Below are 19957 nucleotides of genomic sequence, written 5' to 3'. Positions count from 1 at the left end.
CTTGTTCTTAATAAGCTGGCCTCAGATTTGTTATATAGTCAAAGATGACATTGCCTTACACTCCCTATTGTTGATATAATAGTCATGCGTCTGTGGAGGCCTGTTTTGTGATGATCAGTTTTGGAGGAGGTACCATGTGGCGCCGAGAAGAAGGTATATCCTTTTGTTTAAGGATAAAATGTTCTGTAGATATCTATTAAATCCATTTGTTTCATAACTTCTGTTAGTGGCCACGTGTCTCTGTTTAGTTTCTGTTTCCAGGATCTGTCCATTGCTGAGAGTGGGGTGTTGAAATCTCCCACTATTATTGTGTGAGGTGCAATGTGTGCTTTGAGCTTAACTAAAGTTTCTTTAATGAATGTGGCTGCCCTTGTATTGGAGCATAGATATTCAGAATTGAGAGTTCATCTTGGAAGATTTTACCTTTGATGAGTATAAAGTGCCCTTCTTGTCTTTTTTGATAACTTTGGGTTGGAAGTCAATTTTATTCGATATTAGAATGGTTACTCCAGCTTGCTTCTTCGGACTATTTGCTTAGAAAATTGTTTTCTAGCCTTTCACTCTGAGGTAGTGTCTGTCCTTTTCCCTGAGGTGGGTTTCCTGTAAGCAGCAAAATGTTGGGTCCTGTTTGTATAGCCAGCCTACATATTAGTCTATGTCTTTTTATTGGGGAATTGAGTCCATTGATGTTAAGAGAAATTAAAGAAAAGTAATTGTTGCTTCCTGTTATTTTTTTAAAGATTTATTTATTTATTTATTATATGTAAGTACACTTTAGCTGTCTTCAGACACTCCAGAAGAGGGCATTGGATTTCATTACAGATGGTTGTGAGCCACCATGTGATTGCTGGGATTTGAACTCAGGACCTTTGAAGAGCAGTCGGCGCTCTTAACCACTGAGCCATCTCACCAGCCCCACTTCCTGTTATTTTTGTTGTTAAAGTTGGGATTCTGTTCTTGCGGCTGTCTTCTTTTAGGTTTGTTGAAGGATTACTTTCTTGCTTTCTCTAGGGCGTAATTTCTGTCCTTGTGTTGGTGTTTTCCCATTATTATCCTTTGAAGGACTGGATTCGTGCAAAGATATTGTGTGAATTTGTGGACTAATATCCAATATATACAAAGAGCTCAAGAAGCTGGACTCCAGAAATTCAAATAACCCCATTAAAAAATGGTGTACAGAGCTACTAAACAAAGAATTCTCAACTGAAGAATATCGAATGGCTGAGAAGCACCTGAAAAAATGTTCAACATCCTTAATCATCAGGGAAATGCAAATAAAAACAACCTTGAGATTACACTTCACTCCAGTCAGAATGGCTAAGATCAAAAATTCAGGTGACAGCAGATGCTGGCGAGGATGTGGATAAAGAGGAACACTCCTCCATTGCTGGTGGGATTGCAAGCTTATTGCAACCACTCTGGAAGTCAGTCTGGTGGTTCCTCAGAAAATTGGACATAGTACTACCAGAGAATCCCGCAATACCTCTCCTGGGCATATATCCAGAAGATGTTCCAACCGGTAAGAAGGACACATGCTCCACTATGTTCATAGCAGTCTTATTTATAATAGCTAGAAGGCTGTGAAAGAACCCAGATGTCCCTCAACAGAGGAATGGATACAGAAAATGTGGTACATTTACACAATGGAGTACTACTCAGCTATTAAAAACAATGAATTTATGAAATTCTTGGACAAATGGATGTATCTGGAGGATATCATCCTTAGTGAGGTAACCCAATCACAAAAGAAGTCATTAGATATGGACTCACTGGTAAGTAGATATTAGCCCAGAAACTTAGAATACCCAAGATACAATTTGCAAAACACAAGAAAATCAAGAAGAGGGAAGACCAATGGGTGGATACTTTATTCCTCCTTAGGATTGGGAACAAAATACCCATGAAAAGAGTTACAGAGACAAAGTTTGGAGCTAAGACGAAAGGATGGACTATCCAGAGACTACCCCACCTGGGGATCCATCCCATAATCAGCCACCAAACCCAGACACTATTGCATATGCCAGCAAGATTTTGCTGAAGGGACCCTGCCTGGTATAGCTGTATCATATGAGGCTATGCCAGTACCAGGCAAATACAGAAGTGGATGCTCACAGTCATCTATAAGATTGAACACAGGGTCCCCAATGGAGAATTTAGAGAAAGCACCCAAGGACCTAAAGGGGTCTGCAACCCTATAGGTGGAACAACAATATGAACTAACCAGTACCCCCAGAGCTCATGTCTCTAGCTGCATATGTAGCATAAGATGACCTAGTCAGCCATCACTGGGAAGTGATCCCCCTTGGTATTGCAGACTTTATATGCCCCAGTACAGGGGAATGCCAGGGCCAAGAAGCAGGAGTGGGTGTGTAGGAGAGCAGGGCGAGGGGAGGATATAGGGAACTTTTGGGATAGCATTTGACATGTATATAAAGAAAATATCTAATAAAAAATAGTCATGCATTATCATGTATGTATGTGTAACAGCATATGAAAAAATTATTTAAAAAGAGAAATCCTTTGCCAGGAGGAAATAGGCTTCACTTTTGTGCACTATAATATATACCTTAAACAATACCTTGTTAATTTCACTTTTCTCCTTTTAAATTTGTTTTATTTTAATTAATTTTCTAATCAGTGTTTGCATATTTGTGTGTGAGCCCAGGTATGTGGGGGTGTGGGGTCAGAAGTGTTAGGCATTTTACTCAATTGCTCTCTATTTGTGAACGTGCCTCACTGAGCATAGAACCCACTGTTTTGCCTAGACTGGCTGTCCAGGGAGCACCAAGGGCTGTCCTACCTCCATGTGCCCAGTGCTGGGACTACAGACACCTGCAGCAGTACTAGATTCCTTACATAGATTCTGAGGGGTGGAATTTGAGTCTGCAGCTAGTACTTTGCACTTGATAAATCATGCACTTTAGCAGCTAAGCTTTCTCCCCAGGCCAACTTTCTTTCATTTTTGTCTACTTTATAAAAAATCCATTCCTCCATCATGGAACCATAAATTCTAGGGGGAGGTGCTTGGGACACGCCCTTCTTCCTAATATGTCAGCTTACTCTTTTCGTGTCTTTCTGGGAAGGCTGGGGACTGAAGTCTGTGGTAGAGCTCATCTGCTGCCGCCGTTTCTGATTTCCATAATTGCTGTGGATTGCATAATTAGGAGTGCTAAGTCTCTTTCCACAATCCCTTCAAAGAAGTTCAAGTCTAAGGAAAGAGTTTGTCCAAGGCTACAGGGAGCATTCCATAATCATCCATAACCATCATCTTCTGAGGTTTCTCCATTGAAAAAACGGGGGGGTTATTTTTCTTTGATTCAGGTAGTCTCTATTCTATTTTCCAATCCTTGATTTGAGTAAGACAATCTCCTCTAGCACTCTCTGTCTCTGCATTTCTTTTGATGGTTAGTGGATCTCCTGGGTCTAGGAGTGACAGGGCATATAACAAATCCATGGAAGTCTCGCTGGAGCAGAGGGTGGAGCTTGGCAATGCACTGCAGGCACTGCTGCCTGTGAGCAAGCTGTGCAGTCTAGTGCCTTGTGCTGATGCTGTCCATGAACTAAGCATTGGATCTCTGGGAACATCAATAATTAAATACAGCCTCACTGTAGCCTTAAGTAGAGAGAGACCATTTATCTGTAAATTCTGTGAAATCCAACCTCCACCCTCCCACCCCACCCCTTTGCACTGCCAAAGTTGAGTTAAGTCATTTGATTCCAGGATACTTACCAAGCAGAGTGTTCCTGCAGCAAAAGAAGGTATGCAGATGAAGATGCCAAAGACATTCCAGACTGAAATCAAACACAGCATTGGGGGTCTAATTCAGTGGTGTGTGCTCAATCACAACAAAACCAAAAATAAATATCACCAACAAACACAGAGAGGCAAAGAAGAGGTACTCAAGGGCCAGTGCTCACAGGTGAAGTTCCTTAGATGCTAACCACTAGACAGGCCAAAACATCTGCCTTGCACCCAGTTTCCAGTGCTGACAACGTATAGCCACAGAGCTGGGCTGCTCTTAGTGTTGGTCAGACAGTGGTTCTACAATGTGGAGCTGTCAGATATACAATGAGTCCAAGTGCTAAGGAATAGGAGAGCACAAATGCACATTAAGTAATAGTCCTTTTAAAAGCTGCTATTACAAACTGTTTAGTATAATTAAGCAATACAAGTTGATAATCAATCAAATGTAAAGGTCTTGTAGGTACTAGTTTAGTTATTTACAAAAGTAAACTTTAGTTAGTCAAATAGTAAAAAATTTTAGTAACTCAAATAGTATATAGCTAGAAACAAAAAAAAATCAGATGTACTATATGTACATAGATGATCTTCAAAAACCTTAGAGATCTATAGAATATGGCATTTTAAAATATTTCATTAATTTAAGCCTTTTTTGGCAATGAAACAGGTCTGCTCCTGGCAGCACCCCAGTTTACCTCAAAGAACACAGTGAGCACCGAAGAACCTCCACTTGGAGTTTGCTTCAAATGTGGCAATCTGCCACTGGGCAAAAAATGCCCTTGCCTAGAGTGCTGTAGAAATCGGATGAATGGAACACGGGGAGGTTCATTGCTGAACTCTGCCAAGACTGGGTAAGCAGTCCTTCATGATTTTTTCCTCAGAAAAAAATGTCTGTCAATTTTACTGGGCCAGAAGGCTGAAGATGGATGCTCCAAAATTATAGAGATAATTTTAGGGGACTGTCTAGGTAGGTCTTCTGTCATTTTTTATAGATTTGGCAGCTAGTTGTTTGACCTTAGTGCCTACACAGGTAATATTTATTCCTACTCAAGTCTCTGATGGCGTTGAAGACTAGATAGTTGTAGTCTCATAATTAAACTTAAGTTGTTAAGGATTTAAGTAGATGTCTTTAAGCCAAAGATGTTTTAGGTAGGTAACACAACTTATGATGGGGATATTGATTTAAACACAGAGTTACCAAGACAGAATAGATAACAGAAATACTTTCTCCTAAGTTGCCAAATACAAATGGACTGGACATATTTGATTTTAATTCTTACCCGATAATTTTTATCACTATTATTGCTTATAGCTTTTTATTAAAAGAGAAAGGGTAATTTATTAGACAAAAGGGGGAAATGTAGGCATCATGTTTTAGGTGTTGTGTGTGAAGATTAGTCTTGTATTATTCAAATGCTGATTTCTCTGCTCCTGTATCCACCTGCAATCAGGACTTGGCATTGTGTTGCTTATTTTAAGTGGCTCCTCTATCAAGTTTATGTAAATGTTGCTGTCCATTTATTCTTTTATTTATCAATAAAGCTGATCAGCCAATACCTGAGTAGAGGAGAGAATAGGGCTGGACTTCTGCCAGCCAGAGGGAAGAGAGGAGTCACCAAGAAAAAGCGGTGCCCCTGTCAATTGGATCAGATAATGGGCCTGCCTTCATTTTGTCCATAGCTTAAATGGTGAGTAAAGCCTTAAATGTAACCCAAAGGCTCCTTTGCGCCTACTGACCCCAGAGCTCAGGACATGTCTAATGCACGAACAGGACTATTAAGTCAGCATTCTCTAAATTAATTTAGGAAACCAGTGAGCATTGGCCCAGCCCTTTACCCCTTGTAGGGTAAGATGAACCACTAACAAGGTTGCATTCACGTGCTACAAGATTGTATTTCAAAGGCAACCTGTGAGGATCTCTGCAAATACCACAGGCAGCAGAGCTGTCTGGAGAGCACGGTTTTGGTCAGTGAGTTCCATGGCTATAACTAGAGAAGGGAGGGGATCCGGAGTGTTACAGGGCTCTCCACAGGAAGCTCTGCAGTCTTCCTTCTCCCCACGGGTACAAGAGCTTGATCTGGGCGCCCTGGCTTTTACCACACTCCTCCCCCAGCTTATTTGGGGGCTTGACAAAATTAGGAAAAAAGCTACAAGGGAGGGCCAGGAAGAAAGGAGGAGGGCAAGGTAGCAGAGAGCAGTAGCCAATGATGCACTCAGCCCCACTGGGATCAGCTGATTTGATGGGTACAGTACAGAACCCTGCAGAGGTAGTACCAGATAGCTCCTCTGGACCTCAGGAAAGCTATGCTTAGAAGAATGCCTAGACCAGAGATTCCTCACATCCCTTCACCATTCAGGGAACTGTTTGTCTTCCCCACCTTCCTTTTGTACTTCTCCAGCAGATCATAAAAGATGCTTCCAGGGACAAGGCATCAACACCACCCACATTTTCCCTTCTTTCCTTCCGCTGTTACTGCTTTGTTTTAAGGCGAGGTTTCACACTATTACCCACACTATAGAATTTGCAACAGTCCCTTCTCTCCCTCAGTCTACCATGCTCTAGGATTACAGGTGTGTGACACCAGGCTCAGTCTCAATTCCCAAGTGATACTTAAACCACCAGCCTGCTCAGCTCCCTCCCCTGCCCATCCAGCCTTCCCTACTTTCCCACCCACAGGATGCCTTTTACCCCATCAGGGGCAGTCTGTGTTCATGCCTGAAGACATCTCATCTAATCGGGGGCTGGAAAGCCTTGTCCTCTGTGGAGGATCCTGGCAATGGGTCTGGGTGGGGACCTATGGGAGGTTCTGCCCTTGCTTCCAGAGGCCCATGTAGTCTACCCCTGTGGAGATGGCATCGGATAATGGTGTTCATTTAGAAAGGAGTGGGTTTGTAAATGGCAGGCTCCAAATATTTTCAACCTGGCAAGTCTTGCACTTGGTGTGACAGTGGCAGAAGGCAGCAAGCTGATGACTGAGCAGCAGATTTGTGCTGTAACCCAGATCAGGGTGTTTCCCATGGACCTGTGTCAGTGCCCATCCCCCAGAGTACTTCAAGAGTACTGTGAAAGCTGCATCTTTCCCAGGCAGCAGTGGGTCTGTGCTGCCTGCGACTTCTGGGTCAGCTCGCGATGACAGGAGGAGGTCCTGTGTTTAAGGCCTCTTGATCTCGCCATAGGTGCTCAATGGATTCCTTGGGTCATACAGAACACCGAGGACACCCCTTGAATTCTGAAGTGGTAGCTGAGGAAAAGGTGGCAGCTTACTGGGAACTGACCTCGGTCACTTGCTCTAGATGAGATAAGATTTACAAGCATCTGGGGAACAGGAGATGCTCTGTCAGACAAGATTGCTTATCTCCCCTTGCTAGGCAGCTCTTAACACACAGTGACTTGTTCAGTCCCTGCAGCAATGTCTCACTTCTGGATATCTTATCCAATTGTGACCTGTTCACCTGAGGGAAAGAGCTCACTTTATGATTTCTCCCTGAGGTCTGATGAACCTTCTGATAGCCCAGGACCAGAGGCTGCCTTCTCACAGGGCTCAGTACCATGCCGTATATAACAAATGTAACTTCATGTATAACTATATATATAGCTTTAATGAGCTTTTATTCATGTGGGCTGATGGCACTCCCTCTAAGAGACTGTTTAACAATACCCCAATTCCAGACAAGAGAAGCCCCACCTCCTTTTTTTGTTTGTTTGTTTTTTGTTTTGGTTTTTTTGTTTGTTTGTTTTTGATTTTTCGAGACAGGGTTTCTCTATGTAGTCCTTGGAGGTCCTGGAACTCACTCTGTAGACCAGGCTGGCCTCTAACTCAGGAATCTGCCTGCCTCTGTCTCTCAAGTGCTGGGATTAAAGACGTGCACCACCACTGCCCGGCTTAAAGAAGCCCTTTTTTGAGTTGTTGGTTAGGGCTATGTAAGAGAATCCCAAGACATATAGCCCAATTCTTCTGCCCTTGGTTACCACCAGAGTTGGAAGATAAGTCACTGTTGCTAAACGACACGGTGTTCTTTACAAACAGGGCCCAGAAGCCCCTGAGTTGGGACTGACCTGAAGTCCCCTCTCCTGAGGGACTAGCTTTCATGGTTCCAAGAGGTTACATGTGAGCTTCCACAGGAGAGAGACAACCAAGAGTCTGACCCAGCTATGGAGGCTTATGGGCCACATCCATGACCAGCGTGACACAGTAGCCCTATATGTGCAGTGATGGCACACATACCTTGGTAGTAGACAAAAGCTCTCATTGAATCTTAGACATGCTCAGCAAGGTACTGGAAACCTGGCTAACCCATCAGTGCTGCTGTCATGTTCATCTAGGAGAATCTACAACCACCACCTTAGAAAGCCAGCATAAACCCTAACAACCATCCCTACACATTTGTCCCGAAACCCACAGGTAAGTGTGCCCTTCACCCCATCAAGGATGCTTCTCTTTGAAACTGATAGAGCCCGCTACAGGAAACCACAACCAATCTATATACAGAGTTGTGGAGCCCCGTCCCAAAGAATACATCTCAAAACTCTGCCATACCTAAGGCTCAGGGAACCCTGCAGAAGAGAGGATGGAATTCCAGTGTGCTCCCTCTAGATGAGCAGTCAGTGCTCTTAACCCCTGAGGCAGATCCAGGCCCACAGAGCCTGCTTTTGATTGGGATAATTTTATGGCTGTAGGACTTCCCTGAAGGTCTTAGATTTCAGTGTCACAGAGCTAAGGGGAAAAGCACAGCCATGCTGACAAGATAGCAACTGTCTTCAAGTGGGAGGTAGGGTTAAAGGAAGGAGGTGGAGGTGGGGGAAGGGCAGAGTGACTAGGGAGGGGTGTGGAGGGGGCTGGGCGAAGGGGGCAAGAATTGGGACAAGAAACAGGACAGGGGAGGGCAGAGTGATGGGGAAGGGACCTGGAGGAGCAAATGAGTTTAGGATTCAGCTGCAGGAAGAGGGAAGCCCGTGGGAAATGCAGCATGGCTTTAGGAGATCAGAGGGTGTCTTAGTTAGGGTTTCCATTGCTGTGAAGAGACACCATGACCAAGGCAACTCTCATAAAGGCAAACATTGAATTGGGGCAGCTTACAAGGTCAGTGGTTAGCCCATTATCATCATAGCGGGAAGCATCGCAGAATCCAGGTAGATGCGGGGCTGGACAAGTTCTACATTGTGATCCAGAGGCAGCCAGGAGAAAACTCCATTCTGCAGGCAATTAGGAAGAAGGTCTCATTTCATGCTGGGTGGAGCCTGAGCAGAGGGGGAGATCTCCAAAGCCCAGCTCCACAGTGACACACTTTCTCCAATAAGGCCACACCTCCTTCAACAAGGCCACATTTCCTAATAGCAGCGCTTCCCAAGGGCCAAAGCACCACAGAGGGGAACCCAAGATAGGCAGGAGACTGAAGGGGCGACTGGTGCTGTGACTGATGAACTCAGGACAGAAATTGTTTAGGGGTGACTAAGTTACTGTGGGCCTGAACACTGCCTGGGACTGGGATTGGCCTTAGGTTGCCCAAGTCTCATTCTAGGCGCAGGGTGCAGCGCCACTTACCGGAAGCAAGAACTTTGCGTTTGTAGGCGGGAGCAACTGCCCAAAGAATAGCAATCTTTCTGAAAAGCTTTGAGCCACCTCCCGGGGAGGGGCTGATTGGGGCAGGCAGGAAGACGCCAGCCCAGTGCTATTTATTCAAGTGTCCACATCCTACCAGTCCTCTCAGCGATCCTCAAGGAGGGACAAGCAAACCACAGAGACTCCCGACAATTGCTGGAGTTCACGGCCCTGGTGCCTGGCATTTTTGTGAATCGTTAAGTGGGATCCTCTGCAGGGTGGCACAGAATCCTCACCGCTTCTCCTCCCAACTCTCAGGTTACAGTTGTTGCCCACGGTGGGTATGGCAAAGAATGCCACCTCCAGCCTTTCCGCAGGAGCTCCATGTCTTTTGGTTCTTCTGAGTTATCACGGTGTGTGCTGGTGAGTTTCAAATTTGTAACTGCAGGAGGGGGTGTCGGGGCGGCGGCAGGGGGGTAGGGTGGTTGGATCACTGGATAGTGTCATCCTCTTTCCTGTTATTTCTCTCAAAGGGGCCACCGAAGTTGCAAGTGCAGGAGGGGGTTTCTGCGCAGCTGGAGGGAGGCACTCTGGATGAATCACTGGGTAGCCTCGTCCTCTCACCTGTGTGGCCGCCTTGTACGATAAATAGTTCCTCCCTTTCCTGCCTACCAGAGGAGCTTCAACAGTTACTATAGGACGGCCTGTCCCGCAGAACAAAAGAGGAGGGGAAGATGCCAGAGGGAATCCCTGGTGAGGCCCTCAGTCCTCAGGCCCCCTGTGATCCACAGGAATCCTAAACCAAGTCCCTAGGCTCCAAGTTGATGGGCACAGTGCCAGCCAGACCCTGCATGTGGGCGGTCTCAGACAGCTTCAGAGCTCCTTGGACTTTGCGCTGGAGACTGCTCATACTGTGCGCTGAAGACTGTGTCCCCCTGGTGCTCTTTGCAAGCCCCCAGCCATTCTGGGACCGCTTTGCCCTTGAACCTCCTTTCCTGCATTCTATGGTATTTAGGAACTTCCAGGATCAAGGCAGTCACAACCACTCATGTTTTCACATGTTTTACCCCTTTGTTCTTGTTTTGTTTTAAGGAAAGATTTCATACCATTTCCTAAAGTGTAGAATTTACAACAATTCCTTCTCTCCCTGGTCTATCTGTTAGGAGAGAGAAAAATCGGTTTTCTTTAGTGCAATGACACTGCGAAGACCAAGCCTTTCAGGGAAGGTTTTATGTTCAGGAATAGTTGACCAACAAATAAGCCGTGTGTGTGTGTGTGTGTGTGTGTGTGTGTGTGTGTGTGTGTGTGTGTGTGTGTTTGTGTGTTTCTGTGCACACTTTTATTTGGTTACAGTTGGGTGGTTTCTTTCGTTTTTGTTTCTTCTCTTTGGATGATATCATGCTTGGTTTTTGGGTTGTTTTTTGAGAAAGAACTGAAAGTCGTAGCCGGGTGGGAGGAGAGAATTAGGAAGAGCTTGAGGGAGGGGATGATATGATTAAAATATATTTAAATTTTAAAATGGTTTTAAATACTAAAAAAATAAAAAAGGTAAAATCTACTTATACACCCACAGCACGAATGCGTTTCACCTAATGCTTGAGAAAGGGCTTCGCTTTCCTTCCAGATCCCCATGAGCACTAACCAAATGCTCTACCCCTGAGCTAGGGTCTCCTCATCAGGACCAGCAAGCACCAATAGCTATAGGTCCTTAGATGGGCTTGTGATATAGAGACAAACCGACACGACTCCAAAGCCACAGAGAGACAGAAATGACAAGTTTTTTTAAAAATGTAGCATTTAATTTTGATGTTCTTGAGGACTTCTCTATTTTCTTTTGCCCTGGGAAGGCAGCTTTCAGACTCCTCTTCATTTGCTTTGTTTAGTCACATCTGGGTTGGCTAACCATCTATCTGCATTTAAGATCTTTGTATTATATTAGCCATGCACCCCTTATGCAGTCAGATCTCAGGCTGTTCCTTCCTTCCTTCCTTACTCCTTTGTGCACCTCTGTCCTTGATGTTACTGCTCCTGACAGTCTATCCTGATGGGAATTTTCTGTACCTTACTGGCTGGGACTCAGGAATACAGTCTCCTAACTCCACCCCCAGCCCTGAGCCCTCAGCATCCCTGAGCTTCCACCAGTGCTGGTGTCCTTCTCCCTGGTCATCCTCACTATGCTTCTCAACATGGCAGCTCCAGCATCCCACAGAGCAGCATGGACTGTGCACATTTCCCAGAATGCTTTGCTGTTCCATCCACTCTGACACGTGAATGTTTCTGAGATTTTCAACACCACTCTTTTACTACCGTACTGAACCATTCTAGGTTTTCTCTTGTACTGGTACTGGACTGGTATTCAGGGCCATCCTCTGACCAGTTCCAGGAAACCATCCCCCTATAGCTGCATTGGGTCCAGGTGATCTGACACTGTGTTGTTGTAGTTGCTGTGATGAAACACTCTGCCCAAGAGCAACTAAAGGAGGAAACAGGTTGTTTTGCTCAGAGTTCTGTTGCTGTAAAGAGAATCCATGACTATGCCAACTCCTACTGAAGACAGCATTTGATTGAGGCTTGCTTATGGTTCCATGGGTTTAATTCATTATCCTCGTGGGGAGGAACATGGCAGTATGCAGGCAGACATGGTAGCTGACAGTTCTACATCCAGATCCAAAGGCAGCAAGAAGCAAGAGTCTCTGGGCTTGGAATTAGCTTTTTGAAATCTCAAAGTTCTTCCCCAGTGACACACTTCCTCCAATAAGGCCAGACCTACTCCAAAAAGGACACATTCCTAATCCCTCTCAGGTAGGGCCATACCTTAATGATCAAACATTCAAATATTTGAGTTTATGGTGAGTATTTTTATTCAAACCACCACCTTGTACCTTGTGGCCCCCTTAGGCTTGTAGCCATATCATAACGCAAATATGCATTCAGGCCAATTTAAAATGTCTCCATGGTCTATCACAGTCTCCCCCCATTTAAAAGGCCAGAGTTCAGTCTCTTTTGAGACTCATGGCAACCTCTTCACTGTAACCCCTGCAAAATTAAAATTAAAAAGCAGTTCCCATACGTCTAACCTAATATGGCACAGAATATGCATTTCCATTCTGAAAGGGAGAAAATAGAGCAGAGCGAGGAAATACTTGGCCAGAGCAAGATGGACGACCAGCAGGTCCAACTTCAAACCCCACATCTCCATGCCTGTTGTCAAAGTGCTCTTCAGAGCACCCAATCTTTCAGCTTTGCTGACTGCAACAGACTTCTGTCCTCCGTGCCGGTTCTCCACCTGTCAGCAGCTCTCCTTGGTAGGTAGGCCATGACTCTGTCATCTTTGTAATCTTGGGGTCTGGAGGGAAATCCTGGCTTCACCCTCACAGCTTCACACAGTGGCCTTTCTGAGCCTCCACGCAGGCACATGTCTGACACGTGCCTGGCCTCAGCGGCTTTACTTAGCCCCAAATGGATTCCACACCCCCTTCGTGTACCCTTGACTCTAAAGCCAGAACCTCATGGCCAAAGCTGCCAAGTTTTGCTGCTTCCTTAGGCTGGAATATGGCTCCTCATTCACATACAGTGCCATCAGCCTTTGTATCTGATAGCTTCCTTCATTGCTTAACCATCTTTTCCATTCTTTTAACAAATTAGAAGCTTAGCTGACTGATGTCTTTCTCTGAGGCCAAACTCCTTTTATTCCTTTTAGAATCTAGCTTCTCCTTATATATATATTTTTTATCTCATTGAGCACTGGACTCTCTTCTCACACTTCCTGGGGCTCCTTTTCTCCTCAAACTGTACATTTTGTACTTTTCCCTGCTCAGCTTGCTCCTTTTCATTATAGATCGGAATGAGAGTAACCAATGACAGCATCATGACCCAGGAATATTAAGACGTCTTGAAATCATCTCTGCCCAAGTCATTAATCCCAAACTCTTCAATTTAGCCTTAGGCAGGTTTTATTTTGTTTTGTTTTTGGTGTATTGTATTGTTTTGTTTTTGTATTTTTGGACAGGAGCAAAAGGCAACCACATTTCTTCACCAAAAGATCACAAGCACGGTTTTTAGGCCACTTAATAATGTTTTACTCTTCTGAAATCTGGTTAAAGCTCCATTCTATACTGGAATGCCAAACATTTACAATAATCAGGGCCAGCTAATGAAGAGTTTCTATTGGCTTAAACACCATTTTTGGAGGAGTTAGGTAGTGGAGGAAGCACGGAGGGGAAACTGCAGTCAGGAAATAAAGTAATTAATCCAAAAAACATCTGAGCATTCTTCTTGGCTGAATTCCCCTAGAACAGCAATGTCCTTTCTGCAGTTTCCTTACTAGAAGGCTCTTACCGCTGGCTCTGGATGTCTAACTGCTGACTTGTATCTTTAAATGGATCTCTCTCTCTTTAGACGTTTGCTAACTTTCTTCAGGTGATTGGTTTTCAGGTGTTCAGGTTCCTGCGAATGGGTGCTGTCTGTATTATACAATGTGTACTTGAAATTTTCATAATATTTTCAGAGTATTCTATTGTAATTATATTACTTTACAAGGTTTGTGGGGCTTCTCTTTGATTTGTGATTACAGTTTTAGTATACTTTGTGTTCTTTAGTCAGACTATGCAATTGTCTATGAAGTTCAGTAAACTTTTGAAAAAATTTTGTTTCTATTGAATTTCTTTGCATTTCTATTACATATTTAATTCTTGCTGAGACCTATTCCAACTTTCTTGCTTTACATTTGGTTGCATATCTTTATTTATTCATGTCCCTTTTGTTTTATTTCACATATGTTGATTAGGGATGTGTTGTTGGATGGGCTTGATGGATTATGCCTTTAATTCCAGCATTCTGGAGGCAGAGATAGACAGATCTCTGAATTAGTGGGAACCTCTCTGATCTACACAGAGAGTTCCAGCACAGGCAGGTGTGTGCATAGAAACCTTGTCTTGAAAAGATGAAACATAAAGAAAGGAAGAAATGTGTTGTTTGTGGTCAAAGTGCAGAGAATGTGTGTCTGCAGAATACAAATGGGACATCTATGTCATATGCCCTGCCCCCGAAACTTAGGAGCCATCATGAAGAAGGAACGTCCTATCCAGGTTTTACAATAGTAAGTTTTTCTTCATTAGCTTAAAGATTTATTGTTGTCATCTTCAATGTTATTTTTATTATCAGTTTATGATGCACACATATATGAGCACCATGTCATGCAAAGCTGGCAAAAGCCAGAGAGACATCTGAGCCCCTAGAACTGGAGTCAAAGACATTTGTAAGCCACAATGTCAGTTCTGAGAATTAAACCCAGGTCCTCTGGAAGAACCCCCAGTGATCTTAACCACTGCACCATCTCTCCAGTTCATAAAATATCATTTTTTAAGAAAAAACAAAATGTTTAATTGGGGCTGGCTTATAATTTCAGAGGTTCAGTCCATCATCATCATGGCAGGAGGCATGGCAGCATCCAGGCATGCATGGTGCTGGATAAGCCAAGAGTTCTTTTCCTTGATCCAAAGGCAGCTAGGAGGAGACTATCATTCCATAGTGGGCAGAGATTGAGAGGTGAACATGAGGGAAAGCTAGTAATGCCATGGATCATGAAGAAGAAGAAGAAGAAGAAGAAGAAGAAGAAGAAGAAGAAGAAGAAGAAGAAGAAGAAGAAGAAGAAGAAGAAGAAGAAGGAGGAGGAGGAGGAAGAAGGAGGAAGAAGGAGGAAGAAGGAGGAAGAAGGAGGAAGAAGGAGGAAGGAGGAGGAAGAAGGAGGAAGAAGAAGAAGGAGGAGGAGGAAGAAGGAGGAAGAAGGAGGAAGGAGGAGGAAGAAGGAGGAAGGAGGAGGAAGAAGGAGGAGGAAGGAGGAGGAAGGAGGAGGAAGGAGGAAGAAGGAGGAAGAAGGAGGAAGAAGGAGGAAGAAGGAGGAAGAAGGAGGAAGAAGGAGGAAGAAGGAGGAAGAAGGAGGAAGAAGAAGAAGAAGAAATATAATTTTTTTACAGAGACAGAAAGATGGAGTGGTAAGAGTTGGTCCAGAAGGAGTGAGGGGAAAGTAGGGGCAGTGCATATGGCCAACATACATGAATGCAGGCATGAGAAGCTCAGTGAACAAAGACTGTGTTTAGAAATGTCTTGTTTGAATTTAGAGGCCCACAGTCAGACCTTATGCAGAGAGTGCGAGACCTTGGAACACTCAGCCCTAAATCTGTATCTCCAACAAGTCCCTCCTCTCTAAGAAGTAGTGTTCTTAAGTAATGTTTCCAGCCCAAATTTCCAAAGTCTTCGACACCTATTCCTCCCCAAATCAACAAACTCAGGTTATCATATATTTAGCCCCACATCCAAGGCTAGAATTTCTTTTAATTTTATGTGTGTGTGTACACATATATGTATATATTACTATGTGTGTGTCTCTGTGTGTGTGCATCATGTGTATGTCTGGCTTCGGAAGAGGCCAAAAGAAGGCATCAGAGCTCCTGAACCCAGTGTTGAAAATGGTAGGTCACCATGTAGATTCTGAGAATAGAATTCTGGTCCCATGGAAAAGCTGCCAGAGCCCAGGATACACCTTAAAGTTGTTGAATTTTCACCCGTTCCTTGGATCTCTCATTCAGGGAGAAACAGAATGAACACACTTGGCTGTACCTAAATTAGGTATTCTGTTACAGTCAGAGTTTTAGGACACAGTGGCGATGAAAACTGTAGCATGAGGGATAAGTTAGCAGAGGATGAAGAGATCTGGGCCTGAGGAAATACTGCTAGACTCAATGGAAAACAGTCAATTAGAGAAGAGGAGAGGAGCAGACTCAGGCTATGTCACAAGCTGCTGTGTAGACAGCAGCACACCAAGAGAGTGGGCCATGGGCCCTGAGGAAACATCACTGGAGCTGGGGGGTCATGCCATGGAGGACACTGAGCCCTTGACAAGTTTCTCCCTGAAATCTCTTTCTGCTGTTCATTGTCTAGAAAGGCAGACAGTTAGGATATGACAATAGCAGTTGTACATCTTAATTGGGAGTAAACTCTGCAACTATAAAAAGATTAACTTTTGCTAAAGTGATTCTAAATCAGAAATTATACCCATACACCTCTCTGCATATCAGTTTCTCCATGTAACTGTACTGAGTGACAATAGGTCAATTCCCATGGTCAGAATTTCATTCTGTCTTAAGTTCCCTTCCATCTCATTACTGCTATTGACTGACTAAGCCCAGTCGTTTGTAACACAAACTAATATTAGAGACTTTATGATTATTTAGCACTACTGTGGGAGTTTTTATTATACATGAATAGTATTTCTTCAATAAGATTTAGAAGTTTGTGTAAAATGATAACTTTTAACAAAAATGAACAGGAAGCATTGTCCAGATAGTCTGGAATCTCTATCTTCAAGATCTTCTTAGACCAGCACACATAGTCACTTTTCATTTTAATATTGCATGACATGTCATCCTGTAAATATGTCCAAATATGCCATCTGTCCTGTATTTATGAAGATAAAGTCTTTCCTGATAGCTACTCAACAGGAAGTCAAAATGTTTCAATGTTATAAAGATAACAGCGTGGATTTCCATAAAGTTTTTGGAAGTTTTATTCACTACATACACATGGACTCTGAAAACTGATATGATTTATATCATTTTACCTCATTACAACATTAGCTATATACTTTGTGAAAAGAGTTAGCTTTGCTAAAAGATGGTAAAAATTGTATCCTTAGTAGAAAACAAACTTTGAAATCAGCATAAGGATCTAACAGTTTCTAGTTTGGCAGTTTTGGTCCTCCTTTAAGAAATGATGCACCAGCTTGAGGTAAGGCAAAGCCTGCCCTGATTTCGACCCCATTATTCTCACTCAGGGCTTCTGTAGGTCCTCGCTCTCCTAGGCTGTAGTAGATTTCGGGTCCCCATTGAGGTGGAACTTGTTACTATAGATGGAGAGCAGAGCATAAAATGAGGCAGACTGATGTCTTATACAATAGCCACCTTTATTCAAAGATCAGACACTTGGGTTAAGCAAGGTCACATGAGCAAAGTTCACAGGACTGTACACAGTCACAGGGCACCATGCCTGGACACACTTCTTAGCAACACAAGTAAGCAGCAATGTGTGATGTGGAGAAAACTCTCTGAACTCTTCTCACAACTTGACTCATGGACTGTGGTCAGACAGTCCCTATCTCTTCTCCACCAAAGCCACACACACACTCACACACACATACACACACACACACACACACACACACACACACACACACACACACACACAGAGCTTCTGATGGTGTTGGCAATATCTGTCATTTCACTTCCAACTAAGCATAGTGTGCAATATTAAAACTGACAGTCTCCATGCTCCCTCCATCACTCCATCAGGATGTAACATGACGTTGACATCAGTGACTCCATCTCTTGCCTTGTTCCTGTTCCCTTTCTCACAGTCACCCATAGACACATCATCACACAAATCCAAATAATAAGCAATAAATTCATTCTGAAGAAATTTAATAAAATAAAGAAAAGAATCTTGGAAAACATATTAGCTCAGGAAAGAAAATGAGGGACAGACTGAAGGAAGAGATCTGTCCTAAAATGGAGTTGGCCTCTAGGGAATAATGGCATCTCATACAGTGAAAAGCTAAACCAAGATGATTTCAGATAATATCGTATGATCAGATAACAGTTCCGGAGAATAATCTCATATAGGAAGCACAAGAATTTCAAAGCACAGAGCTGACAATTATGCATGTCTCAGAACAGAACTGATACTGGAGTGTTAATAGGCCTGGTGAGTTGACTCAGCAAGGAAAACCACTTGCTGCTACATCTGATGTGGTTTCCTACTCAGAACCTGTGGGCAGGGGAAGGGTATAGGGTACTTTCGGGATAACATTTGAAATGTAAATAAAGAAAATATCTAATAAAAAAAGAATCAAAAAAAGGGGAAAACGTTTCTTATATAGACTTTCTGTTTAAATGTCCTTTTACAAAAATAAAAGAGATTCATTATAAAAAAAAGAAGAGAAGAGAAGAGAAGAGAAGAGAAGAGAAGAGAAGAGACGAGACAGGGGAACCTTAGTTCTGTGTACATGTCTTGACATGGCCCATCTAGAGCTGGATCCCGGGCCTCAATGAGGCATGGTTAAGGTTTCTGGGGAAATAACTGCCCCCTGAGCTGTGATTATCAGTCCTAAGGCAGCTATGTCTGAAAATCTCAGATCTGCTGAGGAAAATGGAGACAAGTTGATTCTTGGGGCTCACTGCTCAACCAGCCTAGCCTGCCCACTTACTAATCCCCAAATTGGTGAATCTCTCTGTCTTAAACCAAGAATGTACAACTGCTAAATAGCCACAGCCTTGTGAGTTCTCTGGAATCCCTGCACAGGCTTGAACACAGTGTTGGTGGGCTCTACCCCTGCCCATGAGTGCTCAGCCCTGCCCTTCACCACACACACAGGAAACAGGACACAGAAAACAGGAGGACCATGTGTCAGCAGTCATACAACTCCAGCCTGCCATGGTAATCTCTGAAACTGGTTGTGTGTGTGTGTGTGTGTGTGTGTGTGTGTGTGTGCATGCACACATACACAGACACACATATAAATTTGTTTGTTTTTGAGACAGTATTTCACCATTGAACTCTTTCTAGTCTTTAGTTCAACAGGGATCCTCCTGCTACCTTCCAAGAGCTGGGATGGAAGGCAAGTCCCACCACAAGCAGCTATGAATTTGCTTTTGAAAGGAAATAAAACTGTAATTCATGTAATGTATGTTAAATAGCCCAAAGAGTTGTTTCTGAGCTTTGAAACCTGGGGCTGAGAACATAGCAGAACAGACCAGGACATGCCCGGGCAAGCCCATCGCCTCCCTAGCTCCCACCCCTCTGACCTAAGTTAAATGTTACAGGCTGCTGATGTTTAAATGGACCAATCATGTGAAACCGCGCCAATTCCTCCCCCAGCCCCACTCCTTTTCTATAAAAACCCCTAGCTTCCAAGCCTCATGGTCGAATCCACTGTCTCCTGTTATGTGAGATACGTTTCGACCCGGAGCTCCGCCATTAAAAAACCTCTTGTTGTTACATCAAGGTGTTGTGTTCTATTCGTGATTCTTGGGTGCACGCCGAATCGGGAGCTGAGTGGGGGTTTCCCCACCGGGGTTTCCCCACTGAGTTCTTTCATTTGGAGGTCCCACCGAGATCTGCGTGACACCCAGGAACCCCGAAGGACCCCTTGGAGGTGCGTTTGTTTGTGTGAGTCTTGTTATGTTGTCTGTTGTCTAAGTGTCTAAGTGTGGCACTGCTGAATTTGTGTCTTAGTTTTTTCAGTTCTGAGATTGTGGGTTTGAGCCCCACCTGTGTTACCAGTTCTGGTATTCTGTATTCTGGCAGCTGCCACTGCGGACCGTAAGGACCCTAGTGGCTGTGGGAAGACGACGGTCTATTTCCCCACAGGCTGCACCCTTGGAAGACATTCCGAGGGAGACCCTGGAGTGCCCGGGGTACGGAACAGTCAGGAGGACCTGGCTGTTGTCTGGCAGAGTGAAGAAGAGTGAGTGCTCTTCCTGCCAGAGGAGTGGAGCGGAATCCCACTCCATCAGAGGTAGCGTTTGGCTGGTTGTGTAAGTCCAGACGCAGACGAGTGTGCTTGGATGTCTTAGTGTTTTCCGTCTCTGTCATTGTGTTGTGTTTACTCTTATTCTTCACT

General features: G+C 44.0%; 1 long non-coding RNA gene across 2 annotated transcripts in view; it reads left to right on the top strand.

Annotated features, from left to right (window-relative positions):
* Window positions 1-10575, top strand: part of Gm40597 — a 93283-nt gene extending 82708 nt beyond the window's left edge. The window contains exons 2-4 of one of the 2 annotated variants that reach the window (XR_001779712.2): window positions 4410-4593; window positions 9601-9705; window positions 9816-10575. This is a non-coding gene — a long non-coding RNA (predicted gene, 40597). Of the gene's footprint in view, window positions 1-4409; window positions 4594-5232; window positions 5431-9600; window positions 9706-9815 lie in introns of those variants that run through there. The other variant, XR_871427.2, reaches the window with a different exon arrangement.
* Window positions 10576-19957: the final 9382 nt, after the last annotated feature.

This window comes from Mus musculus, chromosome 10 (genome assembly GCF_000001635.26).
Source record: "Mus musculus strain C57BL/6J chromosome 10, GRCm38.p6 C57BL/6J".
Lineage (NCBI taxonomy): Eukaryota > Metazoa > Chordata > Mammalia > Rodentia > Muridae > Mus > Mus musculus.
This window is presented reverse-complemented; position numbering and strand designations above follow the sequence as displayed.